We start from the raw sequence: 27,778 nt of genomic DNA, 5'->3' as shown, positions 1-27,778 counted from the left end.
CGTCCCTGTGGCGCATGGAAGGGAGAGGAACCTCAACCTGCGCTCCTTCTTGTCCTCCCTGCACATCAGGGAGTCCCACAGCGACATCCCGAAGGACGCCATGTGGGCCATTGGGAGAGATGGCCGCTTCAGGACCGCCCGGCCCGTCTCCAGCTCTCCCCTGTCGACCAGCTCGACCAGGGCGTCGAACATCACAGAGGGCGGGTCGCCTCTCTCGAGCTCCACGGTAATCTTCATCTCCTCCTGCTGGGCAAGCTCCTGCTTGCAGCACTCGGCCACAGAGGAGTTGGCCTGGACCTTCCTGGCCAGGTAGCCGGCGTAGTTGCCGACCGCGGCGAGGAGCAACTCGTCCGTCGGCGGGTCCGGCTGGTCGTCGGCCAGCTCCCTGGCAAGCTGGGCCAAGATCACCTCGTCGTCCTCCTTCTCCTCTGCCTTGGCCCGGTCCAGGTCGGCCTGCACGTCCCCGGGGAAGAACCCGACGAGCTTCAGCAAATGCAGGCGCTGGGCCAACCTGTTGCTCACCATGAAGTTCTGCACGCTCGTCCAGTAGTTGGCGCCGCACATGGTGCGGCGCTTGCCGAAAGAGTGCTCAGTCGGGTCAGAGTTGGCCTTCCCCATGCACACATACTCGACCCCGTAGGACGTAGTGAACAGCCCCCTCACTACCACACTGCACTGAACACACCACTGCACTGCACACAACACTGAGTCACTGCACTGATGGCGTAGTACGGCTCCTCCACAGTTTACTCCACGGGGTCGCGGCGTCCTCATATCTTGTGTCATCCGTCACTTCCACTCGATCCACTGCCTTCTGTGTCTTCTTGTATCGTCCTCTGGATCCTTGCAGTTGTGGGGAAGGGTACAGAGACGATGAATAACTGTAGGTCCTTTACTTGGAGAGTAAACAGAGGCAGGACAGCGATAATCCTTTACAGAGGGGAAGTGCCCAGCTGACTGCGTGCCTAAGGCGAGTTAGGCGACGCGGGAACTGAGCTGAGTTGCCATGTAGGCACTAACTAAACGTACATTTCTTGTTTCCTAATACGTAAAACTGTGGACTTCACTATCCTACAGTTATCATTCATTTTACGTAAAGATTTCAACCTAAAGTTACGCAAATTTGCCATTTTTTACACAACGTTTTCAAAGTGCACGCATGGTGCTATTTTATATAAGTTACCTTGAATCCTCGACCAAATCACTCTAGAGACACTCCTGCCTGCTTGTATGCACTAAAACTTGAAGATTTCGTCCTGTTTCCACTTAAATTCGGAGTAAGAACGCAGAGTGTGTTTGAGTTGTCGCAGTGAAAGTCGCCATAACAATCGGCCCCTTACGCGAAGCCAGCGCGCCAAGACTGAAGAGATTTCCCGTCAACTAGTTGTGAAGTCTATGGTTAGACACCACTTTACTTTCAATCAAGTAGAAAATCCACAACAGCCTCACAAAAGTCTCCAACACGAAGGCTAAAGCACGCCGGACTCAGCAATGATCCTTTGCACGGCTTCTTCCTCTTCTGGGAGTCCCGTCCTCTGAGAGGTAATGACGAGGCAGCACAGCTTCGTCCTTGAAGTGGGGGTAGACGTGGTAGACGAGGGAGGCGCAGGAGGAGAAGGGGCGTCATGTTCACGGCTGTAACGGGAGTCCAATGCGTTGAGAGGAGAGAGGCGAGGCACGCAGAACCAGACCACGGTTCTAAGGTAGCCCGAGTGAGAGAAGAGCTGGAGCGGGGGTGTTCAGAGCAAGGCCCGGCCACTGTCTAAAGAGGAAGGCGCTGGCCGCCCACCAAGTTGCCTCCCACAGCGGGTTGAGAAGCCTAGGTGGTTCGTACGAATGAGGCGTTGAACGGCTTCATGTGAACGGGCAGCGGGAGTGTAACAGGTCGTTGCGGCGCCTTGGTAGTTGTTCGCGGCGTCGAACGGCATGATGCGGACTGGCGGCAGGAATTCGTTCGCCTGGTAAGTTGGTAGTTGCCCTCACAATCACATAGGCTGCCTTTGTTTTTATAAGTGTCATGTTCTGAGCTGTCACAAGCGGAAACATCATTTTGATTACGGGTATCAGGTGGTTAGCTTGAGAGAATGGCATGCCATGTTCTGCCATGAAACCGGTAAGTAGCAATTCAACACGATGCACTTTTTCTTTCTTGTCAGGTTCTGTGTTGTTCACAAGAAATTTATCAAGGATAATTGTTTTTCTTGGGAGCAGAGTTTTTTGAATGTTTTGTAGAGTTTTTGTGACTCAACAAGCGTGATTTACTACAGTTTTTAATTGTTGCGTCACATACACAGCACACCGCACTGAATTTATCGGAAGGATCAGTTTTCACCCAGGATTTAAACTCCTCTCCTTGTAGCCACTCCTGTTTGAATTCTTGCTTATACCACATTTTTACCTTTTTACGTGGTGGTGAATGGTATGTACTGCAACCAGGTTGGTCCTCATCAGCACTCATGGTGAAAATCGAAATCAGCTCCGTATGCACTACCGCCTGCACAGCGTGGAAGCAACTGAGTTCCTGAGACAAAGAGACGAGAGAGCAGCATATCCTGGCCAGCCAGGGCGTGCCGGACCTGACCTGAGGTTGGCTGTCAGGTTATGTCAGGTTATATGATCTGACCTCGCCCTTAATCTCTCTCTCTCTCTCTCCTTCTCCCAGGCGGAGTGGAAAAAATTGGGCAGCTTTTCCGATACCCTATACCCCTGTCCACCCAGCAGTGAATGGGTACCAGGTATTAACCCGAGAACGTCGGCAGACCCTTTTTTGGGCTTCCACGAGTCGTGGCTGCGGTATGGTGGGCCCTAAAAAGGGCTCGCCATAAAATGCCTAATTCGAGCTAATTGTAGGCGGTGCCATAGCGCAACCCACCATGAATGCCCGAGGTCAATGTGGTGGGTGAGTGATCTTGAGGTGGGCTTTTTTGTCATAGGTGGTGCTGTAAGGTCATGGCATACTGAATTACCTATCCATACAGTAATCACTTGTCAAATTCTCTATCGTACACAACAAGCGACTCTCGGCTAGATGCCACGCGTCAGGAGAATTGAGTTTAAGTAAAAGTAATATTTTTAACGGCCTTATGGTTATGAGAGGAGTACTCTGATGTACGTTCCATGCTCTTTTCTTAGTCTCAAAATGGAGAGTAATTTTGTCGTTTCTCGGGCACTTATCGGCTTTCCCATAGCCAAAGCCCACGGGTTAATCGGGGGTTGTGTCCAGTCTCCTGGGATATGTTCCCTTCTCCTATAATTCCTTCCCCTTCTGTCTCTCTCCGGCGTATGACCACAGATGTTGGGCCGACTAAACGAAACTTTCCAACTGTTTCTCTCTCTCCTTCGAAGGGGAGTCACCTTGACATGGTGACGGGGCTTGGAGTGAGGTCGGCGGCACCACCTACCGTGGTGGCTTGTCCACCTCGATAGGGCTCGATGTCCGCTGGCCTCGTGGACCAAGTGCTCCCCCCTCATCACCGGTAGAGGAGGCCTACTTGTCATGTTGCCTTTGCCCGCCCTTTTTACCACCTAGGGCAGGGCTACTGTCTCCCCACGTGTTTGCCGTGCGTGGCGTCCCGTATACTCCCCGTGCCCTCTCATCTGGGAGTTGAGTCCACCGCAGGGCAGGGTGTAGTTCCCTCCGGTGGGCGACACGTATACTTCCCCATTACCCCTGGGGCTGTTGGGTGCGGTCTGGCCCCAACATCCAGTCTCCCCTTGTTGCGCTCCGTGATGGGTGGGGGTGTGGGGAAGTAAAACGGACCTCCCCGTTTATGGGTAAGCCTTCCCTTCCTCGGCCTGCCTCCCTCCCTGACGTCCGTTTGTCCTCGGCTTCCTCCTCCCGACCTTCCCTTCTCGCCACCCTGGAGTCCTACCAGGCTCCTAGTGGCGCTAAGGGGGTTTCTAGCCCCTCTACCTCTAATTCCCGGCCCAGCAGTTCCCGATTTAAGGGACGCAGGCAGGGATCGAGAAACGTGCCTGGCCCTCAGGGCCCCCAAATCGAGATACTGCCAGGACAATATCAGTCCAACTCATACGACAAGTAATTGGCCATCAAGTCTCTGGGTGGAGAGTCAATCATGGCCCTGGACATTTTTGATGTCCACCGCTCTCTGATTCAGGCTTGTGGGCGCGAGCCTAAAATCACACCACAGAGAGATGGCAGCCTCCTTGTAGAAGCTGCCTCGCCAGAGGAGGCAGCTCGCCTCCGAGCCCTTTCTGCTGTACCCGGTGCTGAGGTGTCTTGCACACCTCACACAACTCTCAACCAGTGCAAAGGTGCGGTGTATTGCAGATACATTCTGCGTTTCTCTGAAGAGAGACTAATGTGATAAATTAAGGAAGAGGGAGTCGTAGCTGTACACCGATTTCAGAAGAAGGTGGGATGTGCCTGGAATCATCTGCCTGTAAAAACATACGTCCCTAACCCTTGCCGCTGTTTCCACTGCCAGAATTTCGGTCATGTAGAGCAATCCTGCCGACGCCTCCAAAAAAGTCTTTCTGCTGTGTGCTTCACTTGCGGCGGAGCAGCCCATGGCGGGGACTGCCCTGGTCCCGTCAAGTGTTATCACTGTGGTGGCGCCAACCCAGCATCCTCTAAAGACTGCGACCGTTACTTATATGAAAGGGAGATTATTCTTGTGTACTCCCTCCACGAGGCAAGTGGATACGATGGTAGCTTCTGTACAGCAGAAGCGCTCCCGCAGTGAGGACTCCATTGAGGGGAGTCCTCCTGCTAAAGCGCAGCCTCCCGAGCCCTCTCCAAGGCCCGTGGAGGGTACCGTGGTGACGGCAGTGGCCGCCACCACCGTCCCGGGGACTGTGGCCGCTAAGCGGCCCATGGCCTCTGGGTCCAAGGTCGCGGACGGCAGCCCACCAACACCTGCTCCCTCTTCCTCCGGGTACTCTGATGCCCAGGAATGGAAACTGGTGGGCGGGAGGAGGACTGGGAACTCATCACAGGCCTCCACCTTCTTGCTCAGGAAGCCTTCGACGTCGGATGGTAAGGGCAGGGCGACAGTGACGTGCCCTCAGTCACGTAATATCCCTATGCTATCTACAGCCACAGCCAAAAAGTGTTGCAGGTGCTGGGAAAGTCCTCTCCAGGGGCCTCTCAAAGCAACTTCACAAGTAGGCCATCTCCACCATTCTGCAGTGGAATTGCAGAGGTCTTCGGGCCAACCGGGAAAAGGTGCAGCTCCTCATAAGGAGGTTCCAGACAACATGTGTATGTTTGCAGGAGACGATGGTTGGACCCTCAGGTCCTCCTCCTCCTGCAGGTTACCAAGCCTTTTACTCCCGACATAATCATGCCCAGGGTCATCACAGTGGATGTGCCTTTTTCATTTCTACGAGTCGGAGCGTTCCCTTTACATCCCTTATGTTAACTCTCCTCTGGAGGTGGTCGTTGGTCGAGTCCACCTCCACCGTCTCTTTACTATTTGCTCTTTATATCTCCCTCCCAACACGCCTGTGGACAGGGAAGAAGTATATTCCCTTTTTTGTCAACTCTGTCAAGGTTCCAGAGTTGGGTGCTGTAATCGGAAGGGATAACAATAAACAAGATACGTGGTTAGACACCAGTTTACTTTAAATAAAGTAGAAACCCCCAAAACAGCCTCACAAAACTGAAGTTTCCAACACGAAAGCTTCAGCACGCCGGACTCAGCAATGATCCTTTTGCACGGCTTCTTCCTCTTCTGGGCGTCTCGTCCTCTGAGTGGCAATGACGAGGTAGCACAGATTCGTCCTTGAAGTGGTGTAGACGTGGTAGATGAGGGAGGCGCAGGAGGAGAAGGGGCGTCAGGTTCACGGCAATAATAAGAACATAAGAACATAGGGAAACTGCAAGAGGCCGGGTGGCCTACACAGGGCAGCTCCAGAACCCCCCCCCCCCCACTACTCACGATGGGTGAGGTGTAGTTACAGGGGTTACAGGTAGAGGCTTGATCCTCGTTATACCGGCGGTACTAGGCACGCATCCAGTACCCCGTCACCCTACTGCACCCACACCTCACTGCCACCTGTCGTCCTCGTCCATGTAGCTATCCAGTCTACTCTTAAAACAAGCCACCGTCCCTGCACTAACTGTGTGATTGCTGAGTCTATGCCATTCCCCCACCACCCTATTACTAAACCAATGCTTGCCAATATCTCTCCTAAATCTATACTAAACCAATGCTTGCCATTATCTCTCCTAAATCTATACTTTTCTAGTTCAAATCTATTACTGCGAGTTCTATCCTGCTGGCTAATTCTCAGTACTTTACTTATATCGCCTTTGTTGTAACCCTTGACCCATTTGAATACTTCTATCAGATCTCCCCGCACTCTTCGGCTCTCTAGTGAATGCAAGTTTAGATGTTTCAGCCTATTTTGATATAGGAGGTTCCTCAGCCCCTGAATTATCTTGGTCATCCTCCTCTGAACTGATTCTAGCAAGTTGATGTCCATTCTGTAGAGGCAGCTCCTTCGACCCTAAGCTCCCGTGTATCTAACCCCACCTAATATCGCTGTCCATGAATTTATCTAGTCTATTTTTGAATGTGACAATTGTATTGGAGTCCAAGGCGTGGAGAGGGGAGAGGTAAGGCACCCAGAACGAGCCCACGGTTCTGAGTTAACCCAAGTGAGAGTAAGACTGGAGCCTTAGTAGAATCAAGTGTTCAGAGCGAGGCCCAGCCGCTGTCTGACGAGGAAGGCGCTGGCGCCCACCAAGTCACCTCCCACAGCGGGTTGAGAAGACTCGGGGGTTCAGTCGACCGAGGCGTCGAACGGCGTCAGGCGGACGAGCAGCGGGAGTGTAGCAGGTGGTTCGCTGCGCTTCGGTAGTTGAACGGCTTCGAACGGCAAGATGCGGGCGGGGGGCAGGAGTGCCCCGGTCGTTCGCCTGCTAAGTTGGTAGTTGCCCTCACACAGGCCCCCATACAAGAATCTAATCCAGGTAGATTCAACAAACAACTACCAAGTAGAAAGAAAAAAAATAACATAGGTCAGTAAACAAAAAACAGGGGGGAAACGGACGAGGAAACACAGGAGGAGTGACTTAGGCAGGAAGTCTACTCAATAAATCGGGCCCCACATTATCCTTCCCGGCCATATGGACGACACGGTACCTGTAGGCCGGTAGACCCGAGGCCCATCTCAACACCCAGATGATGTCCTGCTGAATCGTTGAAGTACAGCCAGGCTGGGTGGAGAAAACATCCGGTTGTCCATAAGTGGTTCATCGATGGGAAGTTCAGTGGAGCTGGCGTCAGATGATGTCTCCTCCACTACGGGAACGGGGCTGACAAGAGGTCCTTCCGTAGCTGGTGGAGACAAGGGTTCGACGAGGTCGATGGCGACTCGGGAAGGTGGTTCTGTAACGACAGGTAAGGGTTGGAGGGAGACAGGACGTACGCGATCTCTCCCCGACGTCTGTTGGCACTTATCACAGGAACGACAGTAAATATGGATGTCTGCTCCTATACCTGGCCAGAAGAAATGTTGAAAGATCTTCATCTCCATCTTATGACGAGATAAATGTCCGGTCTAAGGACTCTCATGGGCCGCGGAGAGGATGATTTGACGGGAAACCCATGGCACAACTAGACAATGTTGGCCTACCTTGTTGGAAAGCAGGGAGGTGAGGCACTTCCTGTAGAGAAGCCCGTTGCGATACAGGTACTGGAAGGAGGATCCGTTCCTTGCTTTGTCGACGTGTCCAGATGAGGCTTTCTGCCGTATCGCTGCTAAGGAGGCACAGGAGGCTTGAAGCTGGGAGAAGTCTTGAGGGGTTACTGAAGGAGGTAGAGGTTCCGGAAGGACAAACGGATGAAGCCTCTTTAGCCTACCAGCACGAGTGGTAACGGCGTGTACTTGGATGGATGCAGGGGACGTCGGAACAAGAGGAATAGAAGTCCCTCGCGGCAACTTTGAAGATGAGGATGTTCTGGAATAATCAGATGGAGATTGAGAAGAGTCAGGGTCATGGGGATCCCTAACCCCAGGGACGTTTCCGATGAGGGCCCCAACAAGCTTAATAGGAGCTCGTACCACCTCAGTCTAACCGGTGAAGTAGGGACAGCTTAAGTAGCACCTCACCACAGGATACTTGTCCACTCGTCCTAGGTAGTCAGCAAGGGAGGCCTTTGGATAACTCTCAACATCTACATCAGGTAGTAAGTCTTCAGAGACGATCACACAGGAATAGCCAGTATCCCTTGGAGCTCCAAGACCCGTTAACAGTGCCTGAAACGGAAAACTTCGGGACACTTTTGTCACTAAGGCAAAAGCCTACCTGATAGGATGGTTTAGCAGGTTCGACATCTTTGAAGGCGCGGGGGTTCTTTGGGCAGCGCGGACGTAGATGGCCTTTCTCCCTGCATTGGTGACACCTCATGGTTGCTGTACTGGGCTGGGCAAAGGTCTTGCCGGAGGCTCCCGGAGAGGACTCTGAAGATTTCGTGGGCGAAGCAGCCTTAGAGGGGTCTCAGGAAGTAGGAGAGGAAGCTTTAGGGTAGGCGTTGCGGGCAGACGACTAGTCGTCGGCAAGTCTCACTGCGTCGGGAAGATGTTTCGGCCGGCGTTCCTTGATGAAGATCCTCAAATCTGGGGTAAAATTAGTTAGAAACTGATCCGAGCATAAATTCCCGGAGCTCTTTATAAGTGCAGGGGACGTCAGAGGCTTCCAACCACGCCTGGAACAACCGAATCAGGTGGATGGAGAACTGCTGGTAATTTTCTCCAACTCTAATCCTGGCGTGACGGAAGTTTTGACGATAGTTGTCCGCCGTCTTACTGAACCCCGAGAGTTTTCTTCAGGAGAGCGTAATCTTCGGTTATGTCAGCTGACAGAAAAGCATACAGTTCAGTGGCCTTACCCGTGAGGAGACAACCCAACCTTGCAGCGTAGCTATCCTTGTCGATCCGCAGAAGTTCAGCCACCCTTTGAAAGCGGACGAGGTAGTTGTTGCTGTCCTCTCCCTCTTGGCAGGTGGGCAATTTCGGTCCTCTCACGTTCTCGCAGGAAGGAGAAGCCGTTTTCCCCTGGGCGACGACACGGGCGAGTTATATTTATTTTTCTACTTGCATCTCGGCAAGTTGGAACTCTCTCGGCAGCCCGCTCTTCTTTCTCCCTTTCGGCAGCTCGCTCTTCTTTCTCCCTCTCGGCCAGGAGGCGCTTCTCCTCTCTCTCGGCCAGGAGGCGCTTCTCCTCTTTCTCGGCCGCGCGCTCGTCCCTCTCGATGGCTTGCTGCTGGACAACGTAGCGGCAGAGATCCTCACCCTCCAGCCCCAAGGCTACAGCCTGAGCCTTAAACACCTCAAAGCTGGACATGATTAACCCATTTGGTGCCAACCATATTAATTATTAACTGAGCATCTTACTTCTTATCATTTGATAATTTGGGATGCTCTTGAAGTCATATATGCCCCAAACTTGTATAAATGTGAATTAGTTTGCCAGATATGACATGTTCCCAAATGGGAACATTGGCAGGATCCCATGATAACAGCCATGAAATAAAGAATGCCAAAGTAATAGGTTTACAATATTTATTGTTGCTTTTCCATACATAAAGTAATTGAACAGAAATTACATTTCTTGAAATGTTATAAACACACAACTAAAAAAAATATGAAGACCATGTTTTTTTTCGGAAAGAAATAGGTATATTGATCATTTTTGAGCCTTTCTACTGTGATAAAACACCTATGCTTCATGATAACTTTTCAAGCATCCAGTATGAAGGAGCACCTTACATCCTGAACACATCATCCTAGTGTTTTTCTTGCAGTGCCGACATCGACCCTGTTTTGTGCTTGAAATAGCAACATGTTTCATCTGCATTTTGATATGGACATTGTGACCACTTGGCCCTGCAAGTGAAAGGCTGCGTGCTCGTGCTTCAGAAAACAAGAACCTTACAACGCTGCGTGTAAATTCTAGCTGATCTAGTTTTGAATATGACACTTCTCTGTGTATCAGTCATGCTGCAATGCGCAACATGTTGAGCATTTGAAAAAGAATAGGAAAATACCATTTCTTGGATCGAATTGAGGGTCTATACTGAGCCACAAAGCGATCCATAAGATCCACCCTCCCCATGGACTTGTTGTATGACTGAATCATATTAGGCTGTTGAACATGAATTTTCTTTCGTTCAGCTACACTCCGTCGTTCAACATACACTACTGGGTCAATTTTGTCATAGTTAGTGACAACAGTGACTGGCTTATTGTCAATCCACTTTACAGCCAATATATTGCCATCAGAGCAGTACTCATATGTCCCACGTTTGGTCTTCTTGAAAGAATTTGACTCTGGAAGAGGGCACTTTAGAAGTCTATTGTCTCTTGCAGTACCTGTAGCTCTTGTTCTATTCTCTTGTAGTCTCAACATTAGGTCATATGAGGTGAAAAAGTTGTCAAAAAATACTTCATGAGTACTTGTATCATTCACACAAGACATCAGCTGTACAACCACCCTGGTCCCAAGTGCATCATCAGTATTGCTGTCCAATGACTTGCCACAGTACTCTTCAAATTTGTATGGATAACCAGTAGCTGAACACAGGCACCAAAGTTTGTAGCCAAACCTAATTGGCTTTCCTCTTATAAACATCTTGCAGCTATGATGGCCAAAATATGGAACCATACACTCATCAATTGAGAGATTTTCACAAAAGATCCCAAACTGTTGCAGTGATGTGTTTGTTGCTTCAATCATTGGCATGACCTTTGACATTTTATCATCTTTGTTTAGATTGTTATTATCTGCTACATGGAGGTATCGTTTGATCTCTCTGAATCTATTTCTAGACATTCGAGTTGACACAAGTGGAACTGCAACATCATCTGACCTTTCCCAATACATATCCTCACGGGGTAGTTTGTGGTATCCACTTAGTATGAAAATGCCTATGAAATCTAATAGATCTCTGATGTCTAATGTGAATTTTTAATTGTTACACTTCTCATGGGCATATCTCAGCGTCTCTTCAACAATTAGTTTTTGAATGTCATTATTGAAGAGCTTCAGAAATATTTCCCCAGGAGAAAGTGAGCATGAGTTTGGATGGTCTTCTTCCAATGGATTTATTTTATTTTTTGGAGGAAAGCTTTGGTGTTCTTACATTTTTTCCAGGACACCTTCTTTGGAGGAGCCTTTTTCATCCTCTTTGGATTATTTCCTTTACTGCTTGTGGATTGGTCATTTGCTTGTGAAACAGTTGGTCTTTCATCTTCTGCATCAATCATCTCCGCAACTTCCACTCTGCCACAAACATCACGAGGAAGAAGTTGCTCAGCATCTTGGCCTTCAGTACAGTTTTCAAGGAGGTTATCATCAATATTATCTTCATCTGTGAGAGCTTGGTCTTCTTCTGGGGGAAGAATACTGATTTCTTCTCCATCGTTTTGCAGAACTAAGGCCACAGCCTCAGGAAGACTGAGGATTGATTGATTGATTGATTTAAATTAGGCGCCGCAACAGCCAGGGTCATATGGCGCCGCATTCAATGTGTTAAAAACTAAAAAAAAGGAAAAAAAAAAAGAAAAAAAACTAAACTAAAAGGGCTAAAAAAGGAACCTAAAAAAGTAAACTAAGAGCAAAGCCAAACAAAACGAGACGAAACAAATCACACAGAAAACGGTCATAACTCATGGAGGAGGCCAGCCTTCTCCATAAAGAGAAGTATCTCATGTCCCGGGGAAAGGCATCTCCCTCCCAGCATCAGCGAGAGACGGAATGATCCGTCTTCTCCCCGACACTCGCAGGTCCCCCAAACTGGGGCACTCGACCAGCAAGTGCCGCACGGTCAGGGGAGCCAAGCAGTCATCACAATAAGGCTGCACTCCCCGGGACATGAGGTAACCATGTGTTAGACGCGTATGACCCGTCCGAAGACGGGTCAAGGCTGTCTGCGAGCGACGGTCACGGACACTTTCGTATGGCCAAGGACGAGACACAGTCCTGGTAATTTCTCCCATTTTGGAAGTCGCACCCCGAGCATTCCACCTCTCCTGCCAACTGGCAAGAATTGCCTTGCGAATCTCGGGAAACATATCTGTACATGGGACCGCACTTGGAGGGGCAGCTCTAGCTGCTGCCTCCCTTGCAAGTCCATCAGCTCGTTCGTTCCCGTGTACGCCAACGTGTCCTGGAACCCAACAAAACCCAACGCGATATCCCCTGTTGCTGAGCAAATACAGCCACTCGAGAGCAGATAAAACTAGGGGATTAACAGAGGGAGTAAAGGAGCCCAGCGCAGAAAGAGCGCTACGAGAATCACTAAAAATCATAAAAGAGTCCACAGGAAGGGTAAAAATAATCTGTAAAGAGAGGACTATTGCAGACAACTCTGCAGTAAATACAGAAGCAACAGAAGAAAGACTACCTCCCCGACAGAAGGAGGGGAACACAACACCAAAGCCAACTCCAGCATCCAATATAGAGCCATCAGTAAAGACAGGGATGGAGTCCGAGTGTTCAGTGAAATGCTCTAAAAATAAGGCTCGGGACGCATATGGCGGTAAATCCCTCTTACTATCTATAGTGGGAGAACACACGGATACACCGGGGAACTGCCAGTATCCAACCCTAGGTACTTGATAAGGGCAGACAGGAATGGGAGGGAAAGACAACGGTGTCATGGCAGACGCTACCCGAAACCCAAAAGGTTTAGGGAGACTAGGTCGCTCATCATATGCAGGCGAACGGGAATCCCGCAAAATTGACACACAAGGAACTGATTCTGGAAGGCGTTGGACGCGGAACCAGCAACGGAATAGAGAGGACTGGCGCCTCAAATCCAGAGGCAGGACGCCAGCATCCACGAGGAGGCTAGGTATCGGTGAAGACCGGAATGCACCAGTAGCCAAGCGGATCCCGGCGTGATGTACTGAGTCCAACACGCGTAGGTGAGCCTCCTTGGCGGAGGAGTATACCTCGCAGCCATATTCCAACTTGGAAAGGATGAGTGTTCTGTGGAGGAGTAGCGTGTCCCTGTCTGCACCCCAAGAGGTATGAGCTAAAACACGAAGGAGGGACTGGGCTTTCTGACAAGCCGCCTTAACGTAACGTAAATGAGGCACCCAGGTTAGGCGGCTATCAAATAAAAGACCGAGGTAACGAGTCGTCTCTACACAGGATAGTCGCCTATTACCAAGGTATAAGTCATGGTCCGGATGATCGCCTCGAAGACGACAGAAATGCATAGCCACTGTCTTTGAGGACGAAAATCGAAAGCCGCGCGTATTTTACCAATTGGCGATTCTATTAATAGTCAATTGCAGTTTTCGTTCAATCAACGACATCCTTGTCGCAGAAAACGAAATGGATAAATCGTCTACATATAAGGAGCTATGAACTCCATCAGGCAGGACACCAACGACTCCATTAATAGCCACAGCAAATAAAGTAACACTGAGAATACGTCCCTGTGGTACACCATCCTCAAGTGGACAAACCTCGGGAAGAGTACTCCCCACTCTAACCCGTAAAAGAAGATGAGATAAAAACTCCTGAATAAAAACAGGGAGACGGCCACGAAGACCAAACTCAAACAGGTTAAGTAAAATTCCATGACACCAAGCGGTGTCATAGGCCTTCTCCAGATCAAAAAACACGGTCACCTGGTGGTGATTATTGGCAAACGCCTCACAAACTGAGGACTCCAGGGATAAAACAGCATCCGAAGTGGAGCGCACCTTTCGGAAACTATATTGCACCGAGGTCAATAAATTCCGGCTCTCCAAGTACCACATAAGCCTGACATTCACCATCTTCTCCATCACTTTACAAATGCAAGATGTTAAAGAAATAGGACGATAGTTAGTTGCTTGGAGATGATGTTTCCCAGGCTTCAGAATGGGGAGAATTACAGCTACACTCCACAGAGATGGAAAATCACCGGTACGCCAAATGAAATTGTAAAGATCCAATAAAAATGTAAAACCACAGTCAGACATGTGGCGTAAGAAAGCATAAGGGATGTCGTCTGGACCTGGCGAGGAATCATGACACTGGGATAAAGCCGTCTTCAACTCGGAGAGAGAAAATGGGATATTATAAGATTTCCCTCCGGTGGGAGCGAAGTTAACGCCGAGTGATTCCAAATTCCGGCGATGACGAGCCCCTGGTGTAGTAGGATCTTTCCTAGAGACACTGGCAAAGTGCTTGGCGAATAGGTCAGCAACAGTTTTAGGGTCCGTCACCGTTTCCCCTGCATGCGATAACACTGGAGGAGGAGGGGGGGGAAACTTTCCAGAGATCTTACGAACTCTGTTAAAGACTTCTGTGAGTGTAGTTCTGGTAGTGATGGAAGAGAGATAAGCCTTCCAAGAAATTCGTTGAGCCTCCTTGAAAGTGCGTCGTGCTCGAGCACGCTCTCGCCGAAAAGCATCCAAACACTGGGGGTCCCCACGGTGACGACGAAGTCGAGAGAATGCAGCACGCTTCTCTTGCACAGCAGCAGTGCAAGCGGCGTTCCACCAGGGAACAGGACGTTTAGGGAACTGGCCAGACGTCCTGGGGACGGATTGAAGGGCTGCAGAATGTAGGGCATCAGTGAAATAGGATGCAGCCTCGTCAGAAGTTCCAAAGTCAGCCAACGGACGAAGAGAGGAGGTAAGTTCCGTAAATCGCTGCCAGTCTGCTTTATCTAGACGCCAGCGAGAAAGGCGTGACTGTGGTACAGAATCAATGCGTTCCAATAAAATTGGAAAGTGGTCACTGCCATACAAGTCCGGTAAGACCCGCCAACGAAAATCAGGAAGATAATTAGAAGTGCAAAGTGAAAGATCTATAGAGGTAAAAGTACCAGTCTGGCTATGAAAATGTGTCACGTCCCCAGAGTTTAAAATGTCTAATCCCTGATCCTCAATAAAAGAAGCAACTAAAAGTCCGCGTGGGTTGTTAGCACCATCATCCCACAACGAATGGCGACCGTTAAAATCCCCTAATAAAAGTAAAGGCGAGGAAAGTTCCTGCACCAGGTCGTCAAGATCGTGTCTGTCAACGGGAACACCAGGAGGGAGATAAAGGCTACATAATGTATAAAATTTGCCCAAATAAACCTTAACAGCAACAGACTGCAACGTTGAGTGCAGCTGTAATGGGACATAAGGGATATCACAGCGAAGGAATATGGCGGTGCCACCATGGTGGTCCTGCCCAGGATTGGGGGTACTGTAAATGGCACGATACCCAGGAGGACTAGAGTGAGTGTAGTCTCCGAGCATTGTCTCCTGTAAACAAAGGCAAGCAGGAGAAAACCGAGATATCAATGCTCGGAGTTCCTCCCACGAGGCTCGTAGGCCTCTACAATTCCACTGGAGGAGTAGGAAGATGTCTATTTTCGAGTGCGCTCCAGGCGAGCCCCTGAAAGAGACTGCCTTTTACCCACCTGATTCGGTACGGTAATACGACGAGAAGAGGAGACTGGGACCCGAGAGAAGCCGGGTCGAATGACCTCGAGCTTTCTCCCAACAAAGGAACCTGCGCCCCCTCCGGACGCCGCACTACTAGAGCCAGACCGCACACCACTCCCCGAAGCTACATGCTCGCGGGGAGGATTCCCAACACTATATCCAAGGGATTCCTCAGTTTCCATATCCCGATCAGGAAAACCACTAGAAGCAACAGGAACTGGAACAGAGGGGGTCTCACCAGGCTCAATATGAGCCTCCGAATCTTCCTCCATAGGCCTATCCTGAGAGACCCCAGAATCATGTATACCTACAGTAATCTTAGTTGGCGGAACAGATTCAACTGAATCTGTAGAACCGCGATGTCGCTTCTTCATACCTCTGGCGGACTTCGGCGAAGCAATGTGAGGTGCATGTACATCAACATGCATCACCTGGTACGAGGCCGGAGAAGCCCCATCAGAACCTGGAGGTGACTCGACATAATCACAGGACAAAAGGGAAAATCTATTATGGGACGTAATAACAGTAGCTTCAAAGGGCCGGGAGGAAACCGTAGAGGACACCTGAGCAGCGGGCTGGGCAGAAGAGCGAGTGCCTAGCGATGAGATGTACGTCTTTGCTCCAGTACCTGCCTTCTGGCGGTAGAGGAGTTCACGGCGCGCACTACCAAGGCTGATAAACTGACTATTTGCAAGTTGCAAAATATCCTGTTCCAGGCGAAATCATGGGCACTGTCTGGAAGACAACTGGTGAGCATCCTGGCAATAGAAGCAATAAGCATCTGACGCACATTCCGCCGTGGAGTGCGAGCCTAATGCAGAAAAATTACCACACCGAGAAGGCTCAGTGCAGTATTTCTTACCATGACCATACCCGTAACATGAAAAACATTGTAGAGGGCGGTCAACAAAAGGCTTTACCCGAAGATGGAGGGGGCCAATACTGACACGGTCAGGGAGGGTAGAACCAAAAAAGGTGAGAAGTATCATGTTAGCTGAACCCTTCATCTTGGACATCTTATGAACAGAACTAGGGCACACCCCAAGTATTTCCTCCTCAGATAACTCATAGAGGTCATGGTTATATATACTGCTTTTACTATAATTGAAGGTATGGTGTGCTTTGACCGTTTCAAACATGTTGTCAGCAGGGCATGGTAGATGTTGCAGCATTTTAGCTTGAGTAATATTTTTAGCCCTGACTAACACTCCCTTCCCATACTTTTTCAGTGAGAGAGAGAGAGAGAGAGAGAGAGAGAGAGAGAGAGAGAGAGAGAGAGAGAGAGAGATGGGATATATCAGTCAATGGGGAAATGGGTAACCGTTGCGTTTGCTTCACCTCCCGCCACACGCTATTCCGATGAGTGAATCCTTCTGTAACGGTTCGGAACTTCACGAATCAGTCTCGTTCCCCGTAAAGAGGACTACCCACCCACAGCCCCAGCCTCCTCCTCCCGACTGCCTCCCAGTACTCATACCACAGGAACCGTGCGACGCGCTAACGCACGGGCAGAGACGGGCTGGCCACGGGAGAGAAGCCACTGCTTCCCCTTCATGCCTGTCGGCGCCTATTGGTGTTATCGGTTTCCTTCAGGGGGTCATTGTCTTGTCTCCTGTAAGGTCCTTGCCGTCGTTGTTATTCATTTGTATGAATTTACTCTTTCCTTTGTCGTTTTTATTATGCACACTACCTCGTGTATATCTCTTGGAGCTGGATGGCGATTATGTTAAGCGCTGTGTGACCGCTGTAGTTGCGATGCCACGAATTGAAATCCCAGTCGGTCAGTCGGTCGCTTAAGCAAAGGATACCACTTGGGGTATGATTGGCCTGCCCGCAACCAGGACCAAAGAACAGTGGGTCAACCGGCGCGCAGAAAATGACGTCAGCATGTGGAGCGAGGAGAGATGAAATAGAAAACTAAAGTATTCACGTCGAACAGTAACGGAAATAAAATCGAAAGTATTTACGTCGAGCGGTAACTCAAATATAAGCGAAACAGGCTTTCATTGTCTTTGTTTTTGGTTGACAAATATCGTATCTTCTAGGTTTCTGTAGTGAATTTAACACACAAAGAAATTGCGTACACATATCTTTAGGTAATGTTGCTTGCTTATACACAATATATATATATATATATATATATATATATATATATATATATATATATATATATATATATATATATATATATATATATATATATATATATATATATATATATATATTCTAGACACAGTATAAAAATACAAAACATGCTAAATACCTTTTTGGCCACAATGGGAGATCTTAAACCTTAAATCTGAATAATGACTGCCCGTCTCTTTGTTATGGCTCATCTTGCTGTGTAATAATAAGTACAATGAAAAATATAAGCTTACATTCAGAGTACTGCCTCAGCCTTGGTTGGGTACGGACGCTCCGCTCCTCCTGCATATCTACCAGTGTTCAGAGACCTCAAAACTGCTCACTCGGCTAACGTCTGCTGGAGTCGGGGCCCGTACAAGCAAGCCCTTGTTGCTGTGCGTGTTTGCCTTTCCATCGAGGCGCTGCCTGCCTCAATGGAGTACCCTGGGTCGGGGGCTGGTTCTTCCCTGGAGGATGACCTGGTCATGTCTGACGACGACGACTCGCCTACGGTGAACCACTGGCCCGAGCTGCCGAAGCACGACTCCCCTCTGCCGTCGTCCGATCGTCAACCTGGGAAACTTCCCGCCCCCAAACGGCCTGCTGCTGATGATTCACTCGACCCAGCCACTGAGGGCTGCCTGCGTCCGGCGGCCAAAACTGCCAAGAGTGCTTCCCCGGCGGGTGACGAAACTGTTTATGTGCCTCCTCTGCCTCCTCTCGGTGCTGCTACCTCTGCCGCCTCCCGGCCTTCCGCTAACCTCCCAGCTTTTGCCCCCAGAGACACCTACGTCAAGCTCTCCTTCACCGGGAACCCGTCTACCGACACGAAGCTGCGATGGTCTTCCGAAGTTAACAAGGCCTTCCAACTTCAGCGGGATATGGCCGAGACCAAGATGGCTGCCGTCACCTCAAGGTTTGTTTACATCTCGAGGCAGCGAACGGACATCATCGAGCGAGCCAAGGCTGGTGAGTTTCTGTCTTTGCCACTCATTCCTCATGACTCACCCGAGAGGCCTCGTAAATACCCGAGCTACATCCTCACCCGTTTTCCGGTTGACGTGGACCCGCGTCTTGCTGAGGGTTACCTTGGCGTGCACTCTGCCAGACGCTTCTTCCAGGATGGCTCGCCCATTAACCGGATTGTCGTCGTGTGGAGCCTGCCTGACCCCCCTCCACCCACTATCGCCTTCGATTTCCTTCCATGTCTTCCTCCCTGTGAGGTGCGTAAACTTCTCAATGACCAGCCTTGGTGTTACAGGTGCTGGGGTTGTTGGTCACATCTCCAGGTATTGCTCTGCCTTACCGAAGTGTGCCTGGTGTGCTTCCGATCACGACTCAAGGACGTGCCCCGTCAGGAGTGTGTATTCTCGCCCAGCTGCTTCCACTTCCTCCGAGCTTCAACCTCCTAAGGACGCGTTTCGCTGGAAGTGCCCACGCTGCCTTCAGCCTGGGGTTAACGTGTGGCACGGCTGTGCTCGACGCCAGGCCCCGTCTCGTGCCTCCTCAACAGCGCCACCACCTCCTCCGCTGCCGCCATCTAACCAGTCTGTTCCTCCCACTGACTCTGCCTCTCCACAGGACCTGGCTCTTCGCAAGACCGTTGCTTCCCTCCTGGCGCGATGCACTGCTCTTGAGGATCGTTTCGCCGCCCTTGACGCCAGGATTGACGGATTGGTTACCGCCCATACAGCTACTGCCTCCCAGCTTTCGACCGTGGTTGAAGCTCAGCAGGCCGTCGTCTCCTCAGTCGCCACACTCACTGAAAAAATGGACACCGTCGTCTCTCGACTCGAGAAGCTATACGAGTCGCCTCCTGCTCCTGGCCCGTCTTCTTCACGTCGCTCGTCTGCCTCCGCTCACCGGTGTCCCCGCTCAAAGGCTCAATTTCGCTCTTGATTCTCTTGAGGTAATCTCATGAAATGTTTGTGGCATCACTAACTACGCCAAGCTTGCACAACTCAAAGCCTATGTTTTTCGGCATTATCCTAGCGTTATTTTGCTCCAGGAAGCATTTCCAGGTCGGCCGCTCCCCGCTGGGCAAGCTCCTCCTCTCACAGGCTACGTTCCATACGTCAATATGGTAAGGAATGGTCTCCTAACTTAAGTCCATTGTTCCTTACCACACCGCCTCCTCCGCACTTCTACGGATCCTGACATGACCTTCCAACTCTTTGAAGTCACGCTTGGGGGTGGCGTCCTTCAGATTTGTAACGTGTACTCTGCCCCTGCTCGGCTCCATCTTGCAGCTCTTCCACCTCCTACGGTGCGGGGTGTGGTTTATCTCGGAGACTTCAGCGCCAGGCATCCCGACTTAGGTGACCGTTCTGGCTCCACAAACTATCCTGGTCTACGTCTCTTGTCTTACATCCGAAGGCATCATCTGACGCGCTGGGACACGGGGCGCCACTCACCCCCGGGGTGGTACGCTGGATCACGTCCTCACCTCTGGCTTGGTAACACCTCGGGTCCAGTGCTCCTCCGTGCCGGCTTTGTTCTCTGACCACGTTGCCCTTCGGTTTTGTTATACTCTACCTTGTGTGCCTACCAATTCTGCCTCTCGCTTACGAATCAATGTGCCCCCTAAGTATTGCCCAACGTTTATCTCCTACATAATCCAAATGTTGTCTACTTTTAACGTTACTTCGCCTAGTCAGTTATATTCTGATCTTGTCTCTGCCACCCATGACTTTTACAGGCTGTATGTCTCACGACCACACCTCCAGCGTCGCCCTGCCGCTCTCTCCTGGACACTAGACTCGCGCATTCATAAGGCGAGGGAAGAAGCTGAACGTGCTGGTCTCTTGTTTCAAGAAAACTCCTCTCCTGAGCTACTCCGTCGATACCAAGAGTCAACGGACGCTCTTGTGGCACTACAAGAGTGTGTCATTACAGAGTCCTTGTGGAAATTCACAGATAACATGAACCAGCAAACGAGTGTGGCCTCCATGTGGCGCCTCATCCGTCGGGTGATTAAGAAGACGCCCTCAACTGCCCGTCACCACACTCCCGCCGCCTACGCGCAGCAACTTGTCGACGCATGGTCGGAGCAGTCTACCCCTGCCAGCCTTCCCGCCCACATACAAGATGCCCTCTCCTCCCGTGCTCCTCCTGTCCGACGGCTCCGTCTTATGTGAGCTCTACTGCAACCGGATGACGATGAGTCCGTGCCGATTACCGCGGGTGAACTGCGCCGTGCTCTGTCTACAGGTAAGGCTTCGTCTCCTGGTGATGATGATATTATTTACTCTGTACTACGCTTGCTGCAACAAGTTCCCGGGAACCCACTGCTGCTACTCTACAATCTTTGCCTTCGCGATGTTTGTGTACCACAAGCCTGGACCAGCAGCACCATCATACCCATTCCAAAGCCAGGAGCGGCAAAGTTCAGATCCATTTCCCTCACTTCTTGTTTCTTGCTTAACCGTCTAATGTATCGGCTCCAGGACCACCTTTTGCCCCAACTATTTGGCTTCCTTCCTCAGCGCAGCACACACCACTGCATCGTCGACTTATACTCTCGCCTCTCCCGGGACAGCGTGGTAGCTTTCGTCGACCTCAAGACTGCCTTTGATGTTGCTAACAGGGACATCATCCTGGATCAGCTCGTTGACTTTGGTATTAAGGGTAATCTCTTAAGGTGGATTAGGGGCTACCTCAGTAACAGGATTGATTGATTGATTGATTTAAATTAGGCGCCGCAACAGCCTGGGTCATATGGCGCCGCATTCAATGAGTTAAAAACTAAAAAAAGAAAAAAAATAACTAAAAGGGCTAAAAAAGGAATAAAAAAAGTAAACGAAGAGCAAAGCCAAGCAAAACGAGACGAAACAAGTCACACAGAAAACGGTCATAACTCATGGAGAAGGCCACCTTCTCCATAAAGAGAAGTACTTCATGTCCCGGGGAAAGGCATCTCCCTCCCAGCATCAGCGAGAGACGGAATGATCCGTTTCCCCGACACTGCGACAGGTATCGCACTCGCAGGTCCCCCAAACTGGGGCACTCGACCAGCAAGTGCCGCACGGTCAGGGGAACCAAGTAGTCATCACGATAAAGCTGCACCCCCCGGGCGTAGTAACAAATGTACGGAAGTGGGGGTAGCCTCAGCGGGGGGGACTGGAAGTGGGGGTTAGGGGGGTCAGCGGGGGGGTTATGGAAGAGGGGGTATCTGGACCCCCCCCCCAAGTATTGCGCTTTTGCACATGCCCTACACCCCCCCCCCACCCCCCTCTCGGGCTAGCGTACGGAAGCGGGGGGATATGACGGGAGTGGGGGTGCCCAGCGGAGGTGACGGAAGAGAGGGTACTTGAAGAGTTAAGATAAGATCGTGAGCTCGAATGACCACAAGATTATAATCCCAGGAAAAGGTTAAAGACATTAGGTTAATGACCAGGCTGGAATATGTCCCGCGCACTTGTTCCCGGTGTCTTATCTTTATTTCCCTCCCTCTTCCCATACACACACACACACACACACACACACACACACACACACACACACACACAAACGCACACACACACACACACACACACACACACACACACACACACACACACACACTCACACAAGATAAGATCGAGATCTCGAATGACCCCAAGATTACAATCACGGAAAAAGGTTAAGGACATTAGGTTAATGACCAGGGGGGGAAAGAAAGAAAGATAAGACGCCGGGAACAGGTGCGCGGGACATATTCCAGACTTTTTTTTTTTTTTTACAACAAATGAGCTGCCTCCTTTGTTGTAAAAAAAAAAGAAAAAAAAAAAGGCTGGAATATGTCCCGCGCACCTGTTCCCGGCGTCTCATCTTTCTTTCCCTCCCTCTGCCCATAGACACACACACACACACACACACACACACACACACACACACACACACACACACACACACACACACACACACACACATCTGGTCTTACGAGATAAAATCGCGGAAAAAATGGATCGATGACTCTCCATGTATCTGAGGCCACGCCTATTGAAGTCTTAATGATTCAAGTCATTACAATAAACCTCAGGTTATTAAGGACTGACCCGAGGAACACACATGCTTGCGCGCACACGTACATGCATACACATACACACGCGCACACACACACACACACACACAGACACACACACACACACATATGTTCATGCGAGATAAAAATCACGGAAAAAAATGTTTCGATGACATCTCCATGTATCTGAGGCCACGCCTTCTGGTCTTCTGAAGCCTTAATGATTCAAGTCATTACAATAAACCTCAGGTCATTAAGGACTGACCTGAGGAACACACACACACACACACACACACACACACACACACACACACACGTACAAACGAACACACAACGCCGGGAGGTATTTATGGGCGTCAAACCAACGAGCACTTCACAGGTTCTCAAGGAGGTCTCGGGTCAAGAGGTCTCCTGTTCTTGTTTCCCGTAAACATGAGGACCCCTGTACACACCTGTATCAAATGTTCATGGTGTAATAATTACTTCCCGTTGTCCGCACTCGCAGCTCATAGGGCGGCCTGCCTTCCAGAGGGCCTTGGGACTGGATCGAAAGATATATCTACTAGAAACAATGGTAACTACTTAAATGTTTGCGTTACTTTATATGATTGCCATAAAAAACAGTAGCAGATGTGGATGACGGGAGGGGGGTAGAGAGATGGGCAACATGTTCAATATCGACTTTAGTCTTTATCTTTTTTTCAGAAGAGACGTCGTCGACTAGCTCTGATCGATCAGATGTCGGTTTCTCTCAACCAGACCCCAGCGATATTGGAAGTTGTTCTCCACGGACGGGTCTCAGCGACGAAGCCAGTCAAAACCAAAGGTAGGTCAAAACCTAATATCTTCTGAAATGCAATATTGTTAAAATGTGTTTTACAAGAGACACATTTTCCATATTGTATTTTAAGTGTCACAGTAAAATATGTGCGGGGTAGAAAGGTTCATAAAATTTCATTTATGTGTTTCATATTCCTTTAGGGCTATCTCCGAAGAAGGCGGGTCTGCTAAGCTCAGCCATTGCCCCTCCTCTTCAGCGATCGGTAGTGGACGAAAACGAAAACAAGCGAATACAGGAACAAACGGTAAGTTTCTACGTTTTTTATTGCGCACACGTCTGTTCTAAGGAAAAAATTGTAATTTCACTGGTTCTCTCTAATATTATTTTACCTTTCTTCAGACACCTGCAGGAAAAAGCAAGCCCGTCGTGAGGGATTCTCCCATCCAAACAGTTCTCCACAGCCAGGGCCCAGGGGTTATAACCCGGGACGGCCGGCAACAACACCCTCACCAACACCCGGTGAAATAAGCCAACATTTCAACGGGGCCTTAACAACGATCGACGTGCCCGTCCCACCAGCAGACAACGGCGACATTAAATCATATTTCAACAACAACACTGACCGTCTTCGCGAGGCAGTAGAGTCTGTATTCCAAGGCTGCCAGCAGGTTAGACTTCCTTCTTTTAAAGTGTACGTTGACATGCATCAGCGTTTAGTCAGAGAAGACCCGGACGATGGAGTTCAATATAGAGATATGTATATGAGAAGTCATATGCAGGTAATTAGCTATGATGATATAGATTCATATGTACGTGAACTATCCGAATATTTTGTTAGTCGGTTTGAACATGACATGTCAGACGAAGAGGGCAGTGGATTTACGTTAGATGAAATAGTTAGCGTAAAATTTTCCTTCTCTCTTTTAATGCTGCACAATAGTATTGAAGAGTATGTGCCCTATTCTAAGGGTGTTCCAGGGAAAACAAAAGTTCTCAACCCTTCGGGACCCATGGACTGTGTTTTCCAAGTTCTAACAGCTTATCGTTATCTAAAGTCAAGAAATGTAGTTCCATCGGGCAGACAATGGGAAAATGCTTGCTTGGGCTCTATTAATACGGGTAACATTCCTACCCCGGTATCCTGGGAAGACCTCGGTCGGCTTGAAAGATTAAACATCATAAGCATTCGCGTTTACTGTCTAGACAACGTTGAAGACAAAAAAGGCGAACTAACTCTAGTCAGAAAGGGGCTCAAAGATCAAGAAGTTGTTCATTGTCTGTTGTTGGGGAACAGACACCTTGCTCTTATCCAAGACTTTGACGCATACATGAACCAGTTTACCTGCCAACGTCGCGGGAAAAAAATGTTTTGCGATATCTGCCTGTGCGCCTGTGTGAACAAGACAACGCTTGCTGAACATGTGCTAATTTGCCCAACGATGATCACAAGACTAAGATTCCCACCCGCGAGCTCTACTGTGAAATTTATTAATCATGCTAAGGCATATGAGCCATCTTATTTAGCATTCTATGACTTTGAGAGTATTCTCGTAGAGCCTTCTTCGAATGTGTCTGGATGTGTAAAGAGACATCACTTTGCCATAGCGTATGCTTACATTATAGTGAATAGAAACGGAGAAACAGTACAAAGCGGATCCTATTGTGGAAGTAATGTTGTAAACCATTTTATTCATACAATGCAGTGTGCCTGGAAAAGTTGAAATTTTCTAAAGGCTACAATAAAATCAACATGACCGATGAAGATACGGCACGTCACAATGAGCAAACTTACTGTCTTCTCTGTAAACAGTTTTTTTTAAAAGGTAAAGGAGTAAAACATCATGACCATGAAAAATCAGGAAACAATTACATTGGAGCTTATTGTAATAGATGCAACCTCCAAATGAAAAATCACAAATTGCAGCTCACTCTCATTGCACATAATGCTAATTACGACATGTCGTTAATCCTGCGTGAATTAACGATACCTGACTTGAAAATCAAACTAAGACCAAAACGTTCAGTTCACAAATACCATGAAGTCATCATAAATGACTTGAGATTTATTGACTCGTATGCCTTTATGTCTGGTTCACTCGCGGCTTTAGCGAACCTATTCATCAGTAATGGGAACGAACCCATATGCACACAACAGATGTTGAAAGATGTGCCAGCACCTGCGTTGCCATTATTAATCAAGGGAAAGCAGGTGTTTTGTTATGACTATATGGATTCGATGGAACGACTTTCTGAGACACGTCTTCCATCCCGCGAAGATTTTTTCAATTCGCTTCAAGAAGCAGAACTTTCCGAAAGTGATTATAAACATGCTCAGAATGTTTGGAAAGTAGCTGGGTGTCAGAGCCTGAAGGACTATTTGTTGCTTTATGTAAAAGTGGATGTTGGCCTTCTATGTGATGTCTTCCTAGAGTGGAGAGATATTTTGAAAACCCAGTGGAGGTTGGATATTGTAAATTATGTTAGCCTGCCAGGATTTGCCTATGACTCCTTTCTGTTAAAAACACAGCAGGAATTAGAGGTGCTTAGTAGCCCAGACATATATCATTGCATTCAAACAAATGTGCGTGGGGGCTACACAAGTGTTGTGCGTCGTTTTGTACGCGCCAATAACATCTACACGAACCCTCAGTTTAATCCAAAACATGATAGAAGCACTTTCCTTTCATATCTTGACTTTAACAGTCTTTTTCCCACTGTAATGCAAGAGAAGTTGCCATGTGGGGATATGAAAAAACTAGATGAGACAGAAATGCAGTCGTTTTTGAGCGGGGGCTTGGTCAATCAAGCAACCGATGGCGATTTTGGATATCTCATTCTGTGCGATACTGAGGCTGTCTCACGTGAAGTCGTTGAGAAAACGGATGACCTCCCACTGATCATCAGAAGACACAATATCACCAACAGAGATATATCGTCAGTCACACGCGAATGGTATGAAGAAGAAAACCGTCCAGTACCGTGTAAGAACATAAAACTGATTGGAACACATGCTGTTCAGGAGAAAATGCTGTTTCCTCTGCCCCTCCTTAAACTACTTATTCAACTAGGCCTGGTTGTTAAAAAAAAGTGCATGCTATTTATACGTTTAAGCAAAAGCACTTTCTTGCGGACTTCATTCAGGATAACATAGAAGCCCGCAAAAGTGCTACTTGCCCTATCAAGAAAAATGCAATCAAGTGTATTTCAAACAGCATTTTTGGTCGATTCCTGATGAACGTGGCCAAATATAGTGAAGACATAGATATTGTCACCAACCGCGAAAAGTTTTTGAAGCTGGCCCGAAGTCCTTACTTTAATTAAACGCGTTGTACCTCTCAATGATGGTCATGTAGTTGTAACTCGCCATAGGAAATATTCACGGGTGAATCATCCAAACTACATTGGCTACTGCATCCTAGAGCTGTCCAAGCTGCGACTATATGATTTCTATTACAATGTGTTGAAGGCTCATTACGGAGATCGAGCGAAACTAGTGTATTGCGACACTGATTCCTTAATAACAGAAATTGAAACTCCTGATCTATTAACAGAGTACTCGCAGGAGCCCTTCAAAAGCTATATAGACACAAGTAACTTTAGCCCCTCACATTCCTTGTACAGCACAGACAACAAAGGAAAGCTTGGATTTCTCAAGTCTGAAGTGGGGGAAAGAACCATCTCAGAATTTGTAGGTGTAAAACCAAAGTGCTACTCCATCCTCTTGGCAGACGGTGACCGGTTGAGTTCAGCTAAGGGCGTTCCAAAGTTCATAAAGAAGAAAATTGATCATCAGCGATACAAAGACGCCCTATTCCAGATGCAAACATTTACCTTTGACTATAAGGGATTCACAGTGCGCAATGGACGAATGAGTACAGTAAAATATCCCAAGAGAGGGATATCTGTAGTTGAGGACAAAAGACACTACATTAGCACCTTGGAGTCACGATCTTACGGTCATCCCGATAATTCTATGGGGATAGAGGAGGAAGAGCAGGAGGAGGAGGTAGCCCAGATCATGACACTGTCAAACGAAGAAAATTTGGAGGAAGGCGATGAAAGAGGCATAACAGAAGCGAGACTAGCCGAGGTAATGGGTGGGCAAGAGATCGGTGTAATGGGAGAACTAGAAGAAGAAACCTATGAATTGTGGGGAGAACGGGATGTGCTGGCCGAACAATATTTTCCCTTGATAAAACGGGTAGAGGCGGATGATGACATGTTAATGCAAGCCGCGGAACAAGAAGAAATAAATCAAATGCTCTCATCATCCCCCCTTGAATATATGCTAGTAGATACAGACTTCAGAATAAATTGTAGTTGTTTATAAGAAAGGGACTGGTGTGAATGTTGTATATACTGTTTATAGTGTAAGAATTTGCCTGCTATTTTTATGTTAAATATAAAATATATGTAAATATATTCTGTATATAGGGCTAATGTTGGAACCTATGATATTA

Source organism: Eriocheir sinensis, chromosome 6 (genome assembly GCF_024679095.1).
Source record: "Eriocheir sinensis breed Jianghai 21 chromosome 6, ASM2467909v1, whole genome shotgun sequence".
NCBI classification, from domain to species: domain Eukaryota; kingdom Metazoa; phylum Arthropoda; class Malacostraca; order Decapoda; family Varunidae; genus Eriocheir; species Eriocheir sinensis.
Note: the sequence above shows the minus strand (reverse complement) of the source record.